General features: G+C 44.5%; 1 protein-coding gene across 1 annotated transcript in view; it reads left to right on the forward strand.

Moving 5' to 3' along the window:
* Positions 1-22,840, forward strand: part of LOC144772798 (von Willebrand factor A domain-containing protein 7-like) — a 556,704-nt gene that overhangs the window by 187,059 nt on the left and 346,805 nt on the right. The window lies entirely within an intron of this gene.

Here is a 22,840-nt window from a genome sequence, read left to right on the forward strand (position 1 = left end):
ATCGCGGTAGCGCACCCCGGGCACCCGCGGTGCATTACCGCCATTGAGCATTGCCTACAGCCAATGGGAGCGATGATCGCGGTGGCATGATGCAGATTTGAAAGTCGCGGAAGGTGTGCAGTGATTGGATACTTTTGAAAGAGGCAGACCTGGACAACCAATTGTTGCTGCTTTGCAGCTTCCAAACGACCCCAGGGGGCTATACATCTGTGGGAGTGAGCCTCACATTTCCACTGCTCACAGAACCTGATGCCTGGGACCCTCTCCTGCTGCTGCCTGAAGAGCCTGCTGCCTGGGACCCTCTCCTGCTGCTGCCTGAAGAGCCTGCCACCTGGGACCCTCTCCTGCTGCTGCCTGAAGAGCCTGCTGCCTGGGACCCTCTCCTGCTGCTGCCTGGGACCCTCTCCTGCTGCTGACAGTAGTGCCTGCTGCCTGGGACCCCTCACCACTCACTTCCACCACAGGTGTTCCATGTCCACATGGATGGCAAGGACAGAGAAGATCCGTGCCAGTCCATTCACAAGTGAGGAGCTGGAGGTCCTTTTGGACGAGGTGCTGGCACAGTACCCAAGGCTGTTTGGTGGTCCCAATGTAGTGGTAAGTCACCATGTAGGTAGCTGCAGGGCAGGGGTGTGTCAGACGTGTAGTTGCGCAGCTGCAGTATATGCCTGGTGGTGTGGAGTTGTGTGAAACACTGACAGACAAGCTGTCTCCAGGGCAAGGGAGTGTGTGTGTCACAATGTCACTCTTTTATATGCCTGGACTTGTATGTGTGTGTGGTGTGTGTTACATTGTCAGACATACAGAGGCAACGGTTGATAGCCATGTAGGTGCCAGGACAGTATTTGCATGTGTGAATATTTCTGTGTGCACCTGTAGGGTGAGTCAGTGTGACCCAGAGAGTAGATTCAGTGCCTGCCTACCTAAATAATTATACATCACCAAACTTACATGCTCCTTGCTCCAGTTCCTTCACACTGAATAGTAGATATGCCCCATCTATGCCCTGGATTACTGCAGACCTACACACTTCTGTCGATGCATATTGTGTTGAGGCATCATGCATTTGTGGGAAAATCATGGAGCCTATATGCCCCAATTTGTGCATGCAATCACAAATGTTTGCGCCATGCATAATGCCCTTGTGAGGGGTCCCCCCGTTTTGGAGGGAGGGAGGTTACAATTAGTCATGAGCCTGTGTCTTGCTACTGTTCTGATAGATGTTGGTATCTGACATTGTGTAACTGGACATTTACCCTTCTTTTCTCTCATACCTGCAGCTCAAGGTACACCAGCGTAAGGCCTTGTGGAGGGCCATTGCAGAAAAGGTGCAAGCCCTGGGGGTTTCCAACAGACGACGCACCCACTGTCACAAGAGGTGGGACGACATCAGCCGGCTGGCAAAGCAAGTGGCAGAGATGACCTTGGGGTTGCTACCACGCACAGGGCGTTTGGCACGGCGCAGCATGACTCCACTGATGGGCCGCATCTTGGCAGTGACTCATCCAGACCTGGATGCACGTCTGAGGAAGCATCGGCAGCAAGGCAGGGGTGGTGAGTATCTGGGGAGGGTGACATTTGCTGGGAGTGGATGCATGTGTACAGGGCCTGTGGCTCCGGAGACCCATGTGATGTGCGTGCGGTGTTGTGATGTGCTGTGTAATGTGAGTGGCTGCTGTGATGTGTGGTTGTATCAGGCATTGGCCCACCCTGGCCTTACTGAGCTGATAATCACTGATGTACTTTCACATTGCCAGATGGGTTAGGCTCCACATGGTCATTCTTCATTGTGATAGTGTGGGGAATCCATAAGGGGGTGAACTGCAGTGTCAACTTTCTGAGTGTGACTTCATGTATGCCTACTTTGCATGCATAATGATCTTTGAGGCCCACACATCTGACAACAATGTGCCCCAGGTTACCACATGGTGCTTGCTATGGCATACTTGGCATTGTGGACTGTAATGACCTAATAGATGTGTGTGTTGTCCCCTTCTGTTCCCTGAAGGTGTGACATTGGTAATAAGTGTTGTATCCACACCATGTCCCTAGGACAGGGAGAGTTGGGGGGGGAACTCCATCTACGGGCAGGGAGTAGTGCTGTGTTGCATCAACATGGCTAATATTTCATGGCATTATTTGTGCGTTTCAGGCACTGTTGTGGTCTATGTAGTGTGTTGCTGCACAGTGATTGAAGGGTGTGGCGGTTACCATGTACATTTGGGCATCTCCTATACTGCATTGCTTGTAAGTCGTGTGACCAGATGATGATACTTACACAACCCTGTATCTCTCTCTCATGCAGATTCGCAAGAGACCACGGAGGAACATGAGCCAGAAACCAGTGGCGGCGAGAGTAGCACTACAGCTGTACCGGAGGCCAGTGACACAGAGCCCACCAGTGCATCTGAGGGGGACACAAGTATGCAGGAGGAATCTGTGGCAGAGACACAGAGTACCACATCATCAGATGCCAGCGGGGATGCATCCATGTTGGCAGGCACAGGGGATGGGGAGTCTGCATCATCATCTACCACCCAGCGGCCAGTGCCCAGCCGCCCATCCACTTCCTCTGGTGCTGCCCTTATCCGTATCAGTAAGAGGGGACGAGTCACATTCACACCTGGCACCGCTGCCCCTGCACCTGTCCCCCTGCTGCACTCAGTGCAGAGTATGTTGAGCTCCTGCGACAGCTTTGTGTGGGCCAGACCGCCCTGCTCAATGCCTTCAGTGACCATGACAAGAAATTAGGGCAGGTGGTTGCATACATGGAGGGCATGCACTCAGACGTGTCATCCACAGTCACGTCAGCCCTTCAACAGGCACATGCTCCCATTGCAGCTCAGGTGTTTTTGTCCACCCCCCAGTCAGTGGCCACATCAGATGACAGTGTGCACGGTTCGCCTGCGTCAATGAAAAGGTACAGCACCAGGAGCACACAACAGACACAACCCAAACACTCCCGCCCACAGACACCATCCCCACTGAAGAGCATGGCCACCCCAGAATGCACAGACAAGAGCCAGTCAGGGAAGGGCAAGGCCAGAAGAGCAATGAGGCAGACATCAGGCTCACATGCTGCAGAGGCATCACCAGCAAAAGACTCTCCTGTCTGTAGTACATCACACAAACCTACCCATGCAGTGTCTGTGCCCACTGAGGAGGTCTTGCATATCAGGGGTACACCTAGGGAGAGCACAGAGACACATCCACCCAAAACATCTACCCCAATTCCACGTCCATTGATGCAGGTGGAGGAGGGCAGTATAGAGACCACCCCTGGCAAGAAGGAAAAGGAGGGCACTGTAGGGGGTACACCTGGCAAGAAGGCAAAGGTGGCCACTGTAGACACCACCCCTGGCAAGAAGGCGAAGGAGGGCACGGTAGGGGGTACACCTGGCAAGAAGGCAAATGTGGCCACTGTAGACACCACCCCTGGCAACAAGGCGAAGGAGGGCACGGTAGGGGTACACCTGGCAAGAAGGCAAAGGTGGCCACTGTAGAGACCACCCCTGGCAAGAAGGTGAAGGAGGGCACGGTAGGGGGTACACCTGGCAAAGAGGGGAAGGTGGTCCAGAGGAATAGCCAGACCAAGCATTCCACGGGTTCCAGCACATCTCCAGAGGTAGTGCCAGTGTCTGCACCTGATGTAGGACAGTTGGGGTGTGTGCCTGTTGTGTCATGACCACTTTCCATCAACCCCAAAACAGGGAAGCCATTTCATATTCCCAAAAAGTGGAAGGGCACCCCACCAACATCACCCACCCACACTGTGTCAGAGGTCCGCATGACTCCACCTCCACGTGCCACTATGCCACCTGGTCCACACAGCCCTCCAGCTTGCCAAGCCACTGTTAGCCCCCCAGCACCTGGGGCTCTGTCACCACAGTCAAGTAGGCCTGCTGTCCCTGACACACAGCCAGGTACAAGTCTGCATGACAGCCAGGAGTGAGTTGACATCACCCTCATACGCCTGTGCATCATACAGCTGTGCTAGTCCTGTACATTGTTTGGAACATGGGTGTGTTGCTGGCCCTGTTGCTCTGCTGTGTTGACCTCCCCCCTGTGCTATGGAAACTGACCCGGTTGCTCTGCTGTGCTGTACTCTCCCCTGTGCAGCCTCTCATGTACTTACTGTCTCACCTGCCATGGACACTGACCCGGTTGCTCTGTTGTGCTGTACTCTCCCCTGTGCAGCCTCTCATGTACTTGCTGCTTCACCTGCCATGGACACTGGCCCTCTTGCTTTGCTGTGTTGGCCTCTCCCCTGTGCTATGGACACTGGCCTTCCTGTTTGTGTTTCACCGGTGCATAGTATCTAGCATTTGTACATCATTTTGTGCCTTGCTGTTGTCTACTATTGTTGTACTGCTACATCTGTGCAATATGTGAATAAATACAGTTACTTCTGTAGTGTGTTTTGTCAGTGTCCTTGCTGATTAAAGTTCTGTTTCTGTTTGCATTTGATTGCCTGTGCCCCATGCTCTATGTATCAATGCAACATTGCACGGCTCTTTGCAGGCATCAGATTTTTAGACAGGGGTGACAGGGTCTGCAGTCCATTCTGACCCTGTAAATAGCGTAATCTGTGATGGCTATTTTACCTGCCATGCAGTTATCTTCTTAGTGATTGGCTATTGTTGCCTACACTGTTCACATGTCAGGTTGGGGGACACTGCCAGCACAGGGTGTAATGCTGTGCAAAGGTTTTGAAGCAGGCTGTGATATGTCATGATGTATGTGTGTGGATTCCTTTATGTGAGCCCAGCCGTGTATGTGTATGGTCATCTTATGGTGTCCCTTAGTCCTGGTACCATGGCCTACATGAGATGCATGGTCTTGGGTGTAGTGTGGAGGGTGTAGGTTTGTAGTGGATGTATGTGTGCCCCTGTATTGTGAGAGACACACATGTGTCACCCAGGAGTTGTATGCCTGCTGTTTGTTTTGTCTTGCTCTGAGTAGAAGATTGTATGCACTTGTGTGAGCTGTTTGTAGTGCATTGTGCTGTGTGTTGGTGTGTCCATGGTGTTGTGTGTGACTCCTCCTTGATGTGTTTGTAAGTTTGAAGTGTGCAAAGTGTGTGAGTTGCACATCAGTGTTGTGTTTGATTGATCCTCAATGTGTCTTGGGTGTTTTTGTGTAGACTGTGTGGCCCTGCTGGTCCACACTGGCATTGTGTTTGTGTTTGTCATGAATTGCAGGCACATGGTGGGTTTTCTCCTCTTGTATGGCATGGTGTGTGTGGTGTTAAGCCATCCCCTATGTGTGCCACTTGTGCCTGGCCATTGTTGGTCTTCCCTCCCTCTATTTGTGTGTGGTACACTCCTTACATGTCTGCTACTGACATGCAGGCTATTTCACTTTGATGTCAGCTGTCCGCTTGGTTTCCATGTGTGTGTGCCTCCCCATCACTTCATTTGTGAGCTTGTGCTTTGTGGGGCAGTTCTTGAGCCATATGTGTTATTCCCATCTGGACATTGCCCCAATGGTTTATGTGTGCTGTCCTTGTGCTATTAGTCATTCTGTAGTGGTCATGTGCACTTCAGCTGTGTGTGCTGCCCAGTGCTCTGTAGTGGTCATGTGCACTTCAGCTGTGTGTGCTGCCCAGTGCTCTGGTGTAGATGGCTTGGCTCTTGTATCCCAGAGTGGTGCATGTGTAGTTGCCCCCAAACCAACGGACCACGCACGCAACCTGGGTTTCATCCTGGACTCCTCCCTCACGATGACCAAACAAGTCAACGCCGTCTTGTCATCCTGCTTCGACACCCTGCCCTTGCTCCGAAAGATCTTCCGATGGATCCCTACCGAAACCAGGAAGACGGTCACCCAGGCCCTCGTCACCAGCCGACTGGACTACGGGAACACCCTCTACGCGGGAACCACAGCCAAACTACAGAAAAGACTCCAGCGCATACAGAACGCCTCCGCACGACTCACCCTGGACATCCCCCGCCACAACCACATCTCTGCCCACCTGAGAGACCTGCACTGGCTCCCCGTCAGCAAGAGAATCACTTTCAGACTCCTCACCCATGCACACAAGGCTCTCCACGACTTTGGCCCCAAGTACCTCAACAACCGCCTCACAGTCTACACACCCACCCGCCAGCTCCGCTCGACCAGCCTCGCCCTCGCCACCGTCCCACGTATTCGCAGAGCCACCGCCGGAGGAAGATCCTTCTCCTACCTGGCGGCCAAGACATGGAACTCCCTCTCCATCCACCTACGACTGACCCAGGACCATCTCTCCTTCAGGAAACTACTCAAGACCTGGCTATTCGAGCAGTAGCGGATCCCTCCCCTCCCAGCGCCTTGAGACCCTAGCGGGTGAGTAGCGCGCTCTACAAATTTGATTGATTGATAGTTGTTGTGTTAGATGAGTGGGTGTTGGCTGTGGTATTGGTTCAGTTCTTGGGTATGCTGTTGTATTTGTGCAGTGCTGATTTGTGGTGTGTGTGATGAGGTTGTGTCAATCATGTGTGTGTGTGGCTGTTGTGCTTGTTATGCACACACTGCTTGTTGTGCATGCAGTGCTGTGTGTATGTGGCCTTGGCATTGCCTGATGTGCATCCCCTGATGTCTTGTGGTGTTTATTGATTGGGGTTTCATGTGCATCTGTGGTGGGTTTGATGTGGCAGTGTGTGTTTGTCCAGATGCACTTCTTGTGTGATTTGTGTTATGGTGTGTGTGTTTTGTTCCTGAGTGATCATGTTGTGTACTCCTGTTGTGTTTGTGCTCACATTGCTTTTCCCCAGTTTGGCTGACAGGGTATGTCTGTTTCTGTTGGAGTTCAGTATGTGCTCCTGTAGTGTTTGTGTGTTGTTCTTGTGCAGGCATCTGTAGAGGCATCCCTCTGTGTGTGTTGTGTTTGTGGCTACACCCAGGGTGTGTGTTTGTTTGTGTGTGTATGTTCTGGCAAGGATTGTGGGCCTTGAGTGTGTGTGGCACTGGTGTTGTGTGTTCCTTGTCAGCCACTCCTGCAGTGGCAGTCTCCCTGGTTGTGTGTTGTGTGGTGCAGAGAGTGTGCATTGTGCTTGTTGTTGCAGTGCTTGTTGGTGTGCATGGGGGTGCACTGGATGGGCACCTGGCCTGTGACTTGCTGGTGTGTGTTGATGTGTGGTTGGGGATGGTGTGTCCCTGTGGTGTTTGTGCCCTGCCCATGCCTTGGAGTGGCCCTGCCTTCTGCATAGTGCGCATGTGTTGACCACGGCTGTGACATGACCGGGACAGGGACGTTGCTGCTGGTTGGCGGACGATGTGTGTTCCGGATGCAGAGGGGTGCCTTGTTGTCAGGTGTGTAATGTGTGGGTGCCCGTGTGGATGTGTTGTGTCCCCCAGCATTGTGTCTGTGTGGTGATTGGGCCCTGTGTCGGCATGTGGGCTGTGTGTTGCATTTGTGTAGTTGTGTACCTGCGGCGGACGTCCACGCCGGCCATTCTGGCGATAGTGTTGAAGCAGGTACATCACCGGATGCATATGGAGGGCTGGGTCCATGGCGTTTATGACCGGGTCATGGCGTTCGCGCTCCGCTGTCGACTTTCCGCCTGCTCAGGCTGGGCGATGTCTCCGCTGCGGTGCATCTCCTTGTTTGGGTCATCCTAATTTGTCGAGCGGGGTGGACGTCATTCGGCACGGCGTAGAGTCTCGATTGGCTCCCGCCACCACGGTGGCGGGCGCAATTTGATGGCAGTGCGCGGCGCTCCGCGGCGGACGGGAAATGACCTATGTTTTGTTATCCTAATGTGGCGGACGTGAGTACCGCTGCTCGCGAGCGGAAAAAGCAGTTTTTTTCGCCCCGCCACCACCGCGGTGGTGCCACCGCCCGACATCCTAATGGACCCACAGGTGTGTGTACGTGTAGATGATGTGTTGATTGAGTGGAAGATGAATAATGTAAAACATTAGAAAGGCTGCAAGTGCGCAAATTACCCACTGCCATTCACGGGTCATAATTACTAAGAAGGCTCAATAAAGGGCCTGCACTTTTAATTTGTATTACAAGAATAATAATTGATAACCCCAGCCAAGAAAGGTAGCAAGTGTGTAAATTTCCCACTGTCTTTGGCCGGGGTAGTAGCTACAACAAAAAGGCTCGATAAAGGGCCTGTACTTTGAATACGAATATGAAATAGAAGACTAGTTGATAACCATAGCCAAGAAAGGCAGTAAGTAGGTGTGTGTAAGTGTAGATGATGTGTTGATTGAATGGAAAATTAATAATGTAAAAAATAAGGAAGGCTGCAAAAGTGTGCAAATTACTTTTTAGAAATGGCAGAAAGAGCACCGGGTTATGTGCATATTTTTATCATACAGCTAACAGTTAACCCAATTTGAATAATTCATCTAATAGTGTTTCATGTGAATGATATCAATTTTTATTAGTTAATTTTTTTTCAAATGTATTTTCTTATTATACTTTTGTCAAAAACAATAAAAGTTGTACATGTGGTAGTATTTAAACAATTAATTCATTTGACATTCAACATGATAATATTTGTACAATTTTCTTTACATAAGTCTTCCTATTCAACACCCAAACGAAGATACAATCTACAATATTGATGGATAATCATGATTATATACAGAACCAATTATTTCCAAATCAACGCGTTTCGGCATTGCCTTCCTCAGGAAATTCTGGATAATTTCAATTTGGCAACTGTTTAAAATAACAGATGAGGGTCTCATGGGTGGCGAGTTTAAAATTCAGAACGGAGATCAAAGTGCTGGGTATCCAGATATATCCTCTTAGAAGAAGTCTCTTCCTAAGAATGCACTTCCTATGTGGTATAATCTCTTCGAGGGTGTAGTTCACCTTATCGGTAACTTGTCCAGTGGTTTAAATCTTATCAATTGGTAGGCCACATGTGCGCCATATAGATGTAAGGTATTGCAAGCCGGTATCTATAGGTGTGGATTCTGGTGCTTTGCTATATTCGAAGTGCCCAGCTTGTCATCCGTATTTTGGCGCCAACGGGATAAAAATCTTCTCACTGTCTTTGGCCGGGGTAGTAGCTACAACAAAAATGCTCGATAAAGGGCCTGTACTTTGAATACGAATATGAAATAGAAGACTAGTTGATAACCATAGCAAAGAAAGGCAGTAAGTAGGTGTGTGTACGTGTAGATGATGTGTTGATTGAGTGGAAGATGAATAATGTAAAAAATAAGGAAGGCTGAAAAAGTGTGCAAATTATCCAGTGCCTTTAGCCGGGGAAGTAGTTACAACAAAAAGGCTAGATAAAGGGCCATGAGTGTGAATTAGAATATGAAATTCAAGAAGAATTGATAACCCCAGCCAAGAAAGGCAGCAAGTGTGCAAATTTCCCACTGGTTTCTGCCAGGGTAGTTGATACAACAAAAGGCTCAATAAAGGGCCTGCACTTTGAATCAGAATATGAAATTTGACAATAGTTGATAACCTCAGCGAAGAATGGCAGCAAATGCGCACATTTCCCACTGCCTTCTGCCCGGGTAGTATCCACATGAAAAAGGCTTGATAAAGGGCCTTGACTTTGAATCAGAATATGAAATTGAAGAATAATTGATAACCCCAGCCAAAAAAGGCAGCAAGTAAGTGTGTGTACGTGTGGATGATGTTTTGATCGAGTAGAAGATAAATAAGGTGGAAAATAAGAAAGACTGCAGATACGCAAACTACCCACTGCCTTGTCAGGGAAGTGGATCTTTGGATATCCTTCTCATTATACAGACAGGATGTGGGATTCCGCAGTGGGAGGTTGAGAAATAGCTACTACATGTAAGGAAGCAAAGCAAGTGCACTAAGTTCCCACTCTGGGCGGTAGTGCTGAAAAATAACAACACCGGGTCCTTTCCAGGGCCTCTACTTTGAATTAAAATAATAGTTGGCAAAGAGAGTCAAGAAGGGCAGCAGGTAGGTGTTTCTGCTAATGGATGCAGAATAAGGTGAAAATTAAGAAAGGCAGCAGACGTGCAAACTACCCACTGCTTTGTAAAGGAAGTGGGTGTTTGGTTTTCCAGTCCATTACACAGACTGTGCGTCGGATTCCGCAGTGGAAGCCTGAGAAATGGGTACCACTTTTAAGCAAGCAATGCAAGTGCACAAAGTACACACACTGTGCGGTAGAAAGGATGCAAGAAAGGACGCAAGTGTGCAAATTACTCACTTCCATTCACGGGTAGTAGTTACCAAGAAGGCTCAATAAAGGGCCTACATTTTGAATTTGAATTACTTTTAGAATAATTGATAACCCCAGCCAAGAAAGGCAGTAAGTGTGCAAATTTCTCACTACCTTATCAGGGAAGTAGATCTTTGGATACCCAGCTCATTACAGAGACTGTGCGTCGCAAGAAAGGATGCAGCTGTGGAAATTACCCACTGCTATTTACGGGAAGTAGTTACCAAGAAGGCTGAATAAAGGGCCTGCATTTTGAATTTGAATTACTTGAAGAATTGTAACCCTAGCCAAGAAAGGCAGTAAGTGTGCAAATTTCTCACTGCCTTCAGACAGGGTAGTAGCTACAACAAAAAGGCTTGATTAAGGGCCTGCACTTTCAATACAGATATGAAATAAAAGAATAGTCGGCAAGTATTTGTGTGTACATGTGGATGTTGTGTTGATTTAGAGGAAGATGAATAATGTAAATAATAAGAAAGGCTGCAAGTGTGAAAATTACCCACTGCCATTCATGGGTAGTAATTACCAAGAAGGCTCAATAAAGGGCCTGTACTTTGAATTAGTATAACAAACAGAAGAATATATAACCATAGCCCATACTGGCCCTTTTTTAATATTGGTAAACTTTTGTTAAGCTTTTTATTGTACATGAAGGGCAAGAAGTGCGCAAATTACCCACTGCCATTCATGAGTAATAGTTACGAAGAAGGCTCAATAAAGGGCCTGCACTTTGAATTTGTATTACAAGAAGAATAATTGATAAACCCAGCCAAGAAAGGAAGCAAGTGCGCAAAGCTCCCACTGGCTTCGGCCGGGGTAGTAGCTACAACAAAAAGGCTCAATAAAGGGGCTTGACTTTGAATCAGAATATGACATTTAAGAATTGATAACCCCAGGCAAGAAAGGCAGCAAGTGTGCAAATTTCCCACTGCCTTCGACCGGGCTAGTTGAAACAAAAAAAAAGGCTCGATAAATGTCTAAAGACTAATGTGGAGGATAGCAATGCTCTTGTTTCCTGTTTTTTATCACATTAGGGCTTGCATATACAGAAACACTTTGTACTTAGTGGCATCGAATTCTATTTTATAAAGAACGGTTGAATTCTACATCCGCCTCTAGGACTAGTGAGAGGGTAGCATTTCAAAGTGTTTGATAGGTTACAATACATGTTTCCATGCAGCTAAAGAAAACTTAGCATGGTTATACATGGGCATCCTCTCACACAAAACCCAGCAGTCAGCATTCAGGACTGTAAACGCTTACCATAGGAGTGCCTGATGAGTTTATATATGTCAGTGACAAAAGAAAAGAAAAACAAGTACGCTTGTTTTACGTTAGAGATATACAGACCTGAAAGACTATGCATGTAAATCCATGACATCTTTTTTGAAGGTATGGAACAAAGCAGTGAAAGGGGGTTTAGAAGCAATACTGTCCAGCATAAAAAGTGCATAATTGTTCTTTTTGTTGACTGTAAACACACCTTTTGTATTATGACCATGGAATAGTGGTGTAACTATATCATAGATTCTATTGTCAGATGTCTACCTTAGTGATAGTGGAATTACCACTACTTTTTAGACTACCATTGGACAATAATGTGTAGAGGAGCAGTATTGCTTGTTGACCTTCAAAGAGGAGGAAGATTTAAATTGATATTTTAACACCTAAACAAAATAGTTGCTCGATTTCAAAAAGAAAATTGAGTAGGAATGTTAGAGGAAGTCTGGTCCAACTCTAAAAGGATTTTTTTTTTCTTTTTTCTTTTGTCCTCATTCGCCTCTCCTCGCCCCTGTTTTCACGATACCGCCCTTGGGCGCTTCATCTCATATAATAGGATTGTTTAGCTCTTAGGAGGTAGTGCACCACCTTGTCCAGTCTACCTCAAGCCTGGTATCCACCGAGATTTGGAAAGGCTTAATCATAGGACTTTTTTCTTTAAACCTTTACCTTTACTTTTACCCCCCCATCACCCAAAACATAACAAAAAAGAAGTCCAAAATCTATATCTTTTCTTTTGCCGATCCACCACATCTAGCCTGGCTATATTTCCTATTGCTCTCAACCAATTTAGCTCTGAGGGAGGGTCTGCGGACACCCACATCTTGCAGATCTCTCTCCGTGCGACCAGTACAGAATAAAACACCAATTTTGCTTTAACATCCAAGCCCTTACCTTGAAGGTCCGCTCTTCCAGTCATGACAAGTTCAGGGCTGACCTCAATATGGAGGCCCAAAGCTGTTGACAGGCACTTATTTACAGCGACCCAAAAGACTTTTAGTTCCGGACATGTAACAAACCTGTGTAGATCATCCTCATTTAAGCTGCTACATTTAGGACACGCCACCTTTTCGCCGGGTTTAAACTTTGCCAGTTTTCGAGGAGTCCAATATGCCCTGTGGAGGGTAAACAAGTGATTTCTCCTTAAATTTGCAGGTTTTACCACCTTGTATAGAATGAACATAGTTACTTGCCATTGATCTTCTGTAGCGATCCTGGGCAAGCACTCTCCCCACAAGGTCTCCGGCAGTGTAAAGGGTCCATCCTCCAGCTCCACTATTGACCAATACCACTTTGACACCTCTTTCTTATATTGAGTCTCCGTTGCCAGCTGCTCTTCAAACTCATTAGACTGACCAATTACATTTTCCTTCCCGGTCGCCCAGCTTTGTATCTGTAAATATTTAAACTTAGAAAATGTATGTCCCTACTTCTGCTCGCAGTATCTCCAAGGTGCTAAATTACCCTCCATAAAAAGTTCGCCCCACCTCTAGGGACCCTCTGTTTTCAGTGCCAATGCCAAGACATCCTTGGTCCAGGGCGGAGCTCCTGGAGTGTTCCATATCGGTGCCATATTGCTCAAATATGGTATTTTTGTTGCCCTCCTGATTCTATACCAAACCATCGCTAGATCTTTCAACAATTTTAATTTTATTTTTTTTAAATACTTTGGATCGGCAAATTTATACATGAATCCATTCTGTTTTACCCCCTCCAATTTCAACAAAGCAGACAACATTTTACCATTGTCTGAACTCCCAGGGGTGGCTAAAAGCATTCTGCAATTCTTCAGCAAAAAAGCCCAAGAATAAATCTGGAAATCAGGGGCCGCCAATCCTCCCTTCAAAAGTTTCCTCCTAATCTTTTTCCATGATAGGCGGGACCCCTTAGACGCCCAGATAAATGACCCTATCTCACTCTGCATCTTTATAAGCCAATCCTTCTCAAAAAGAAGCGGTATGGAGTCAAACAGAAAAGTTATTTTGGGTAAAAACATCATTTTGACTAGATTAACATGGCCATATATTGTTAACGGCAGGTGTACCCATCCTCTCAAATCTTTAGAAATTTCTTTCCTAACCTTAGCAAAATTTACTTTAGTGAGGTCTCTTAGGTCTTGTGTTATTTTCACCCCTAAGTATCTTATCTCTGATTTACACACTATATCTTCTATCTTTCTTGAGTTCCAGGACATAACCTCAGTTTTATCTTTATTTATAGGATAACCAGAAACCATCCCAAACTTCTTTGTTATCTTGTCTAGACACCTCATCGACTGCTGGAGGTTAGCAGTTAGTATAACTATAACGTACGCATATAGCCCGATCTTTCTGACCCATCCCTGGAATTCAAAAGGGGGAATCCTCTCTGCCTCTCTAATTCTGCAGGCGAGCGGTTCAATATAAAGATTGAACAAGAGAGGGGATAGAGGGCACCCTTGCCTCGTGCCTTTCATTACCTTAATTGGCTGGGTTAATGTCCCGTTCACAAGTACTCTTGAAGTGGCTAATTGATATATCCGTTCCACCACTGAACTAAAGTTTGGCCCCATTTTTAGATGATTAATTAGGGCCTTCAAGTATGTCCAATTTACCCGATCGAACGCCTTGGCGGCATCTAGAGCTATTATCGCCAAAGGGAGGTTGTGTGTAACTGCCACATCAATGCTACCTATAAGCGAGAAGGTTAGCTCTTTCAAATACCTGCCTTTAATGAACCCCTTCTGATCCTCATGTATAATCTGAGGAATGACTCTACCCAGCCTGTCCGCCATGATCTTCGCAAATAGCTTGTAATCGCAGTTTAAAAGTGATATTGGTCTTTACGAGTCCATGTACTTTGGAGATTTCCCAGGTTTAGGAAGTACTATAATATTCGCCTCATTCCATGATAGTGGGAGAGCAGCTTTTCCCAGGAAAAACATTGTTAAATACTTTCGTTAATATAGGTGCCAGGCTCCCAATCAACACCTTGTATACCTCGACGGGAAGCCCATCCGGACCAGGTGCCTTTCCTTTCTTTGCCTGCTTAATTGCCGCCACAACTTCCCCCTGCAAAATCTCTTTATTCTAAATTTCCTGAAACTCTTCTGATATAGGTTTCAATTCCTTCACCCACTGCTCTACTGCCTGTTTATCCGGAGAGAGATCCTCACTATATACTTCTTCGAAATGCTTGAAAAAAAACACTGCTAAATCTTTAGTATCAGTTACAGCTCGCTCTGGCTCTCCCACTTTCACCTCCTTAATCATATTTCGTACCCGATCTTTCCTCACCTTCCACGCTAACAGTTTACTTGAACCTTCACCGTACTCAAATTGTGCCGATTTGCTGGCTTCCCATATCTCTTTAACCCTGTTACTTAAGACGATATCTAGCTCTCCTTTTAACTTTTCTAGTTCCTGGAGATTCTTATCTTTTACCTTACATCCCCCTGCTCTCACTATCTCTGCCTCATGCCCACGGATTTCCTTTTCCAGATCAAGAACTCTATTGTGATATATTCTCCTTTTAGCCGCACCCAAAGCTCCAAGCCTCCCCCGAAGGAAAGCCTTGCAAGTCTCCCAGACTATATCAATTTTTGCTGAACCCACATTCACTTCAACAAAACAATCCATTTCCTCTCTTAATTTCTCCAAAGCCTCACGATCATATAACACCGTACGATCCAACCTCCAGACTGAATCAAAAACACCACCCTCTATCCTTAAAATCAAAGTAACGTCTGAATGATCTGATATATGGACCCCTATATGACTAATCTGTTTCACACTATCCCTCAATCTCAAATCTATTCAAATATAGTCAATACGTGATCTATGACTATATTTTTTGTTATAATAAGTAAAGCCCACTGCCTGACCTGACCTTTGTCTCCAAACATCACATAGACCTAGCTGGTCCATCAATCCTCTTATTCTATTTGACATTTTACTATTGACTAACGCCCTACTGTTAGATGATCTATCTAGCCTGTGGTCCAGGACTGTATTAAAATCACCTGCGAAGACAATTTTACCCTAAAGACCCACAATCTTCCTAGCCACTTCATCTAACATCCCTACATCATCTTGATTCGGGCCATAATATCCTATAATGTTATAGACCTGGCCTCTTAATTTGAGACTGACTATCAGCCATCTACCTTTAACATCCGCCACCTCACCCTCAACCGTGTAATCTAGCCTCTGTCTAACCAACACTGCAATGCCTTTCGTGACTGCTGTTTGTGGTGTGTAAAAGGCATATTTCAGCCAACGCTGTGTCCCATATATTTTCTTACTTTCCTCCCCTGTTAAATGAGTCTCTTGTAGAATTATAATTTGAGCTGGGCTATCTCTCAAATACTTCATAATCAAATCCCTTCTTGATTTAACTCGTAGACCATTCACGTTCCATGACATTAGAGTGACCTCTAAGGTATTACCTCTTTTCATAACACGCTGCGCCACAACTCATGGTCCAGCTGGTGAGAATACCGCTCCTGAGGAGTTTTTCAAATTCTTTAGAAATGTCGCAATTCGAGCACTTCTCCACGATTCAGGGGGGAGTCTCCTTTCTGAATCTTATGGAACATTTCTATCATAATAGGTGACAACTGTGAACGAAAGCATTTGTAAAATTCCCCTGGTAAGAAATAGGGGCCAACAGCCTTGCCAGACGGGAGAGAGTCAATAGCCCGCCAAAGTTCTTCCATCTCTATGTCAGAATCTAACATATCTCTCTCCTCGGCAGATAAAGCCTCGACCTCTATTTCTCTCAGATATTCCAGGATTTCCCCCTGTATGATCTCATTTTCAAGAATATATTCTTTATAAAGTTTTTGATAAAATTTATGAAATGTGGCTGCAATGGCATCTTCCTGAGACACAAGGCCAATATCAGGGTCATAGATATTTTTTATCTGCATTGCCAATTCTCTATCCCGAGTTCTAGAGGCAAGTAAGTGTCCTGCTCTTTCACTGTTTTCGAACATCTTTGTCCTCCAGGCCATACATTTATTAGCCGCCTTTCTCTGAGATGTTTCAATAATTGCTGCTTTGGCTAGGACAATCTGGGTTTGAGCTAAGTCACTGTCTACTTCCTGAGCAAGGGCACTAGCCAGATTAAGCTCAGCCTTCTCTAAATTAGTATATAGCTTGACTAGTGCAGATTTTTTCTTTTTTTGACTCTCCCAGCCAAAGCGAGTGGTCTCACCCCTGATCCCGGCCTTTAATGTGTCCCATACATTTTGTATCCCTGTACTACCTCCAAAAATCTTATAATCCATAGGGCCATACCTTCAACATAAGTATTGTCGCTTAGCAAACCCCGATTGAAACCAAACATCTGGTTTATCCCTCCTATGTACAATGTTGACGTAAATAGGAGGCAGTGCCAAAATTAAGGCCAGGTAAAAACTGGTATTAGATGGCGAAACGAGGAGAAAGGCATTATTTCTCCTTGTTTTTGCTTTTTTTATGTGTAAAGCACACATGGAAAAGGCAAAATGCCATTGTATGTTTATGTGTAGGAAGGTGTCCCTTCCTGCACATAAACACACTTTTAAAAAAATGCCATTTTGTCACTTTCAAGTGTGCTGCATGAAGCAGCACACATGAAAGTGATAGGATGGCATATCCAGGATTGTTTATGTGCAGGAAGGGACACCTTCCTAAAACATAAACAATCCTCCCGTGCAAGGTTGTCTGCATTGGCGCTAAGTTGCTAAACTTAGCACCTTTGCAGGGGGAAACGCAAGGCTGCACCACTTTCTTGTAAATATGGTGCAGCCGTGCGTTTCAGAAGTGAAAAAGAGAGGTGTTAAGCCAAGAAGGCTAACGCTTCTCTCCTCCACTTCATTGTACATTTGGCCCAATATCTTTGAATTAGAGCTCCTGCTCGAGTCTCTTGAGCCTTTTGTTTACCCAATCATCCAGATATACAATTATTTTTGAACCTTCATTTCATGTCATTTTAATATAATTAGCATTTTCAAATTACATTTGTGCTTTATTGTTGGAAACCCCTAAACCCTCCATTTCTATTTACCACCCTATACTCTTGCCCACCCCTAAACCCTAAAAATGCCCTTACCACCCTATATATACCCCTACCCATCCCTAAGCCTCAAAAATACCCTTACTACCATGTACACTTAACCACCCCAAAGGCTAAAAAGGCTATACCCCTACCCACCCCTAATCCCTAAATATACCTTTGGCCAGGCCCTGCAGCAGCCCCCAGGCATGCAGCCAACCTCACTCTGTGCATGGCCTTTTGACTGTGTGTGATGGATAGTAATTCCCCAGCACACGTGATATTCAAAAAATGGCAGTTTCCAATGTTATTGACATATAGCTCAATACACGAAAAATTGGTCAGTCGTTTCTTTCGTCTTTTTATTCTTTCTTCAAGCCTTTTAGAGAGTGAACTGTTCCCAAGAGAGAGGGTGTAATTGATTGTGCTTTGGGTTAAATCCCCCGCAAGTGGATCCGCAAAGGATTTATAATTCTAGATATACAAATTTTGTTTTCCTTTATTAACTCCAAAACTACTGAACAGATTTACACCACATTTCAAAAAAACACTCTTTCTTGACCAAGATCTATCTTTCTGGCAAAATTGGTGTAAAACCAATCAGTGGTTTGGGCTATAGCTGTGTTCAAAAACTATAAAATGTGTTTTGGGACCCCAATTTTGACTCCTCCCCCACTTGATGAATCACCCCAAAACTTTTCAGACCATAGCTGAAATAACTGGTGTACTAGTTCTGAAAATGTTGTTGAACAATGCAAAGTTATTAGCAAAAAATAAAATGATTCTTCTATTGATAAAGTTATACACACACACACACATATATAAGTATCTTAAATATGCTTACCTTGCATTGGAGGCAGGTGTTATGCCTGATAAAGGCATATGCATGGTAAAAGCATGCATGGTAAAGGCATTGGGTGGTGAACCATTTGTTGTAAAGGCATTGCATGATAAAGACAGTGTTGTAAGGGCTGTTTCCAATCTACTTTAACCGAGGTTTTTTGTTACTGTTAGGTGTCACTAGGGCTTCATGACCTTGTTGACCGTATAACATGTGCAAACACAAGTATAGATGTATGGATTTATGTGTTTATAATCAACACAGTAGCAAGTGATGTTTTTTGTTTGATTTCTGTCTGGCAGAGTGATTAGCAACGATTCCTGCTGCTCCAGACGCCTGGAGTAGCAGGCTAGCACTAGGGAATGTTATGACAAGGCATTTACTTTGAAAGTGCAGCTGAATTGGATCAGTGTCAGTCCTTTAGTTAGACAAAGCCTCGCAGGCGACTAACTTCGCTCCTCCCCTTTAGATCAGTAATTCCCAAACTTTTTAGAACTACAGCCCACTTTTCAACGCAACAAACATTTTTGATCCACCTAGCTTTAATGGACATGAGGCAGAACATTTTTAAATGCAACAAAAAATGGTGTGGTCATTAACAGACAACACATTTTCCATTAAAATGGTCACTAATCACACAGACATACAGTTTTATTGATAACATTATGTTGCACACAAATGAAATAGTGTGGAAATGAGGTTTCAGTGAATATATATAATTTACACATCACCAAGAAGTTTCTTGATTTGTTTTGATCCTATTAAAATCTTTGTTTCCATCACACTTCAGAATTTAAAAAAAATCTTTATTTTTGCTTTCCGAACTGCTGAATGTGTGCAGTACAGTTACAGGTGTTTACATTTTGTTCTGTGTTACAAAAGTAGAGCTCAATGGTTAGAGCGGCAGACCCTGATGCAGAGGTCTAGCCCGGGACCAGGGTTCAATTCCCCGCCTCGGCGGGTCTTGAGCTCAAAAATTCCACGGACCTGATCATTCTCGCCTCAGTGCCTATTCCAATCATGGAGTCCCACTCTGCAACTCTGGGCAATAGCTTGCTTAATCTCCTCAACGGCCCCCACAACGCTAAGGATGCCTGGCCTTGGGGGTGCCCAGTAGTGGACACCTCACAGGGAAAGCCAGGATGGGTTCCATAGCGGCATTCGTACAAGCGCCTTGAGACCCTTGCGGGTGAGTAGTGAGCTATACAAGTATCAATTTACATTTACAAAACAATACATCCTTTCAGATTTTGTTGTGTGTTACAAAATAGTACAACCTTTCCCACTCTCTGTACTCCAGCAACATTGTTACATAATTCACTTTAATCTTATCTTTCTGACTGCAAAGTTAGAGGAGTTGTAAAAAATAATACCTATATTAAAAAAAATAGCCAGCAATTTGTCAGAAGGCGTAGCCTGACATTTGACCTATGTCATTGAAGTGCAGCAAATGTGACAAGATATCTTTATTTATTGCTAGGACTTTCATGACCCACCAAAAATCGGCTCATGACAGAACCCACAGTTTGTGAAGCAGTGCTGTAGAGTGAACTAGAGAAGCAGAGCTAGTGTAAGTGGAGGTGGCCAAAGATGAGCAGATTAGCAGTGTAGATTCTATGCTTGGGGCTAAGTAATGTTTTGGGTTAGGGATATATCTAAACAACGAAGGAGTGACTAATCATTAATCAATAATAAAAGTGAAGACAAAAGAAAAAAGGGGGAAACAAGTGAGTGCAACGTGAAAGTACACAACATTTTTTGTAAAACCCTCACTCACCCGTCTATTGGGTGACATGCTTCATCATTGGGTTTTTTTCACCGGGCGGGCCGAATGCCTACCCGGTGTGCTACTACACCTGCAATTGCAGTGGAGCTGTTTTGTTGAATAAAAACAGCGTAGAACGTGATAGTGAAGAGAATTAAAAGGGTGCGAGCTCTAACCCGAACCAGACTTTAATAAAGGTTAGTGCAAGCACGCTGCTAAAAATGTTTAATGGACAGGCTTGACTATAAGTTTGAGTCAAAATGTCCCATTAAGTGCATCAAATGGTCGATATGTTTCTGCTCATTCTGGCCTCTTTGGCCGAGCTTTCATCAGGACCAAAAAAGAAGGTACATACACTGGGCGGTGTACGCACGCTAAGGCGCACCATAACCTCAGTGTGGTTACAAAAAGGTTCAAAACTCACGGTTGTTAATACCGGATCACCCTGGTATACCCAGTTATATAAATGTGAAGACAAGGTTCGCTTCACTTCATGGGTCGATGGCAGGGGTTTTCTTCACATCGGAAAAAACTTTCTTCCGATGACTCCCCGCGTTGTGACCTACGTGGTTCACATCCACCGCCCGAATAGTTAGGGATAGTCTTGGAAATAGGATTAGAGTCAGTTATGGCTAACATTATTTATAGGATTCATGTTAATTTTAAACGTTTAAGAATTCTGGGTAGGATTTGGGTTACATATATGGATAGAGTTATGCCTCCTGCTAAGATTAGTGTTGGAGATTGTTAGGGTTAGACTTATGGATTCACAGTTTATTGCTAGGGATAGAGTTTGGAAACATTGGGGTTCACCTTGGTCTCATTGCTTAGCGATTTCACTGTGCAAATACGTTATTACAGAGAACAGTTTGCATCACACATTTTTACTGGTCAGTATAGCTCCATGTATTCTCCTTCCAAACAGAGAAACAATCACTTACTCAAACCATCCATTGTAATACTGTTATCTTGCGATAACAGAGTTAGTTATGATTAGGTTAAATTTAGAGTTAGAGTTTTGCTTAGTTTTAGGTTTAGGATTAGGGTTAGGATTTGGTTTAGACTTATGCTTTTTTTAATGGTTACAGTTATTGCCTCTGCAGATATAGTATTTGTAATACGCTTAGGGATAGGTTTAAGGCTTTGGTTTGAGTTAAGATTAGGTTTAGATTGAGGATTTCAAAATTTGGGGTTAGGTAAAGAATTTGTTAATGATTGGTTAGGTCATTATTATGGATGGGGTTCGAGTTTGGGTTAGTTTTAGGGGCAGCATTGGGTTTAGGGGTATTAATAATGTTAAAATTACAATTACCAATATTGTCTCTTTAGATTTTGTTTTGGCAAAAGAGCTAGGGATAGATTTAGAGAAAGGGGTACAATTAAGTAAAGGGTTAGTGTAAAAGTTTCGCACCTCATTTTAGTGCTGGGTTAATGTGAATATTATTAATTTTTATAAACGGAATGCTGTGATTTTCTTTTTTGTCTTCTTTCAACATTTCAAACTACTTTCATTGTTCAGCCCTTCCCTCATTTCTCACTTTTGTATTTTTTCTCTCTCCTAGAAAGTGGATGTTCATTTGTATTTTATCTCTCGATATTGTGCTATTGATATTCTTACCTGTTGTAATTTCGAATTTGATATTCCCAGCCTACACCAGCACAAGGACACACATTAAAAATAACATGAATCAACAACACAGCAACACAACAAAGGAGAAAACCAACACACCCATTTCACTTTACAACGTATTAAAACAACCTAAAAACAAAGCACACAAACACTGGAAAACATTACAGTTGCATTTTGTTTTGGCATTATTGTGTTAACTTTCTGTTGTTTACTTTTCGTTATGTTTTTATTTTATGTTATGTTTAGAATTGTGGGTCTAAGAGAATCATCCTAACATCCACACAATCTCATTTATAATAAACACCCAAAACGTAGAAGACAATCTATGAGGACATCTGTAAATAACTCAAGGCACTTCTTACTAGGACTGGGCGGTGTTTCAAAAAACTCTGCTCCGCGGAGCAGAGTTGTTTCCTTGCTATCACTCACCAGTGTTAAGTTGCTGAGCATGAGCAAGTTAAATCCAGTACAAGACCACCTCCCAGCGAGATTTCTCAACTCGGATGGTCGTAGATGGTTGCTACCGCTCACGTTGAGAAAGCTTTCATTCCTTTTGAGGAAGCTGCTGCCAGAATTCTATTTGAGCAGCAGTAAGAAACATCACCCTCTTGCACTGCACGTGGTGCCGTTTGCGCTGATTTTACGGCATAGGACAAACACCGAGCGCTAAAAGTCAGTACAAACGATGTGATGTAGAGCAGTGGTGTTTTTTTGTCACTTTATACAGTTTCACGTCATGGAACTCCGCAAACTCTGCCCAGGCCAACTTCTTACACCAGTACCTGGCCTCTAAAGACACAGATATTCAGGCTCGGATTGGTGGTTTCCTTCGGCTTCTTTATTGTCTTGCTCTGAAATAACTTGTTTGTGCCAATTTGTTCACTAACGTTTAGTTGTGTGCTCTGGACAATTTAGTTTTTGAAAAATACGTTTGTATGTGTTTTTTAAGTTTGCATTTTTTGATTTGGTTAACCTTGTACACAAAATGTAATTCATTTTATCTTAGTTGTCACTAGGCATTCTTTCACACTATTTATTTGCACCACTTTTACATGTTGCTGTTTATGGTTGTGCTCATCACAAATACTTACCTTGAGGAAAGCAATTTGGTTGTGGCTGTACTATAATTAAGTACAACTTCAATA

This window comes from Lissotriton helveticus, chromosome 1_1, assembly GCF_964261635.1.
Source record: "Lissotriton helveticus chromosome 1_1, aLisHel1.1, whole genome shotgun sequence".
NCBI classification, from domain to species: Eukaryota; Metazoa; Chordata; class Amphibia; order Caudata; family Salamandridae; genus Lissotriton; species Lissotriton helveticus.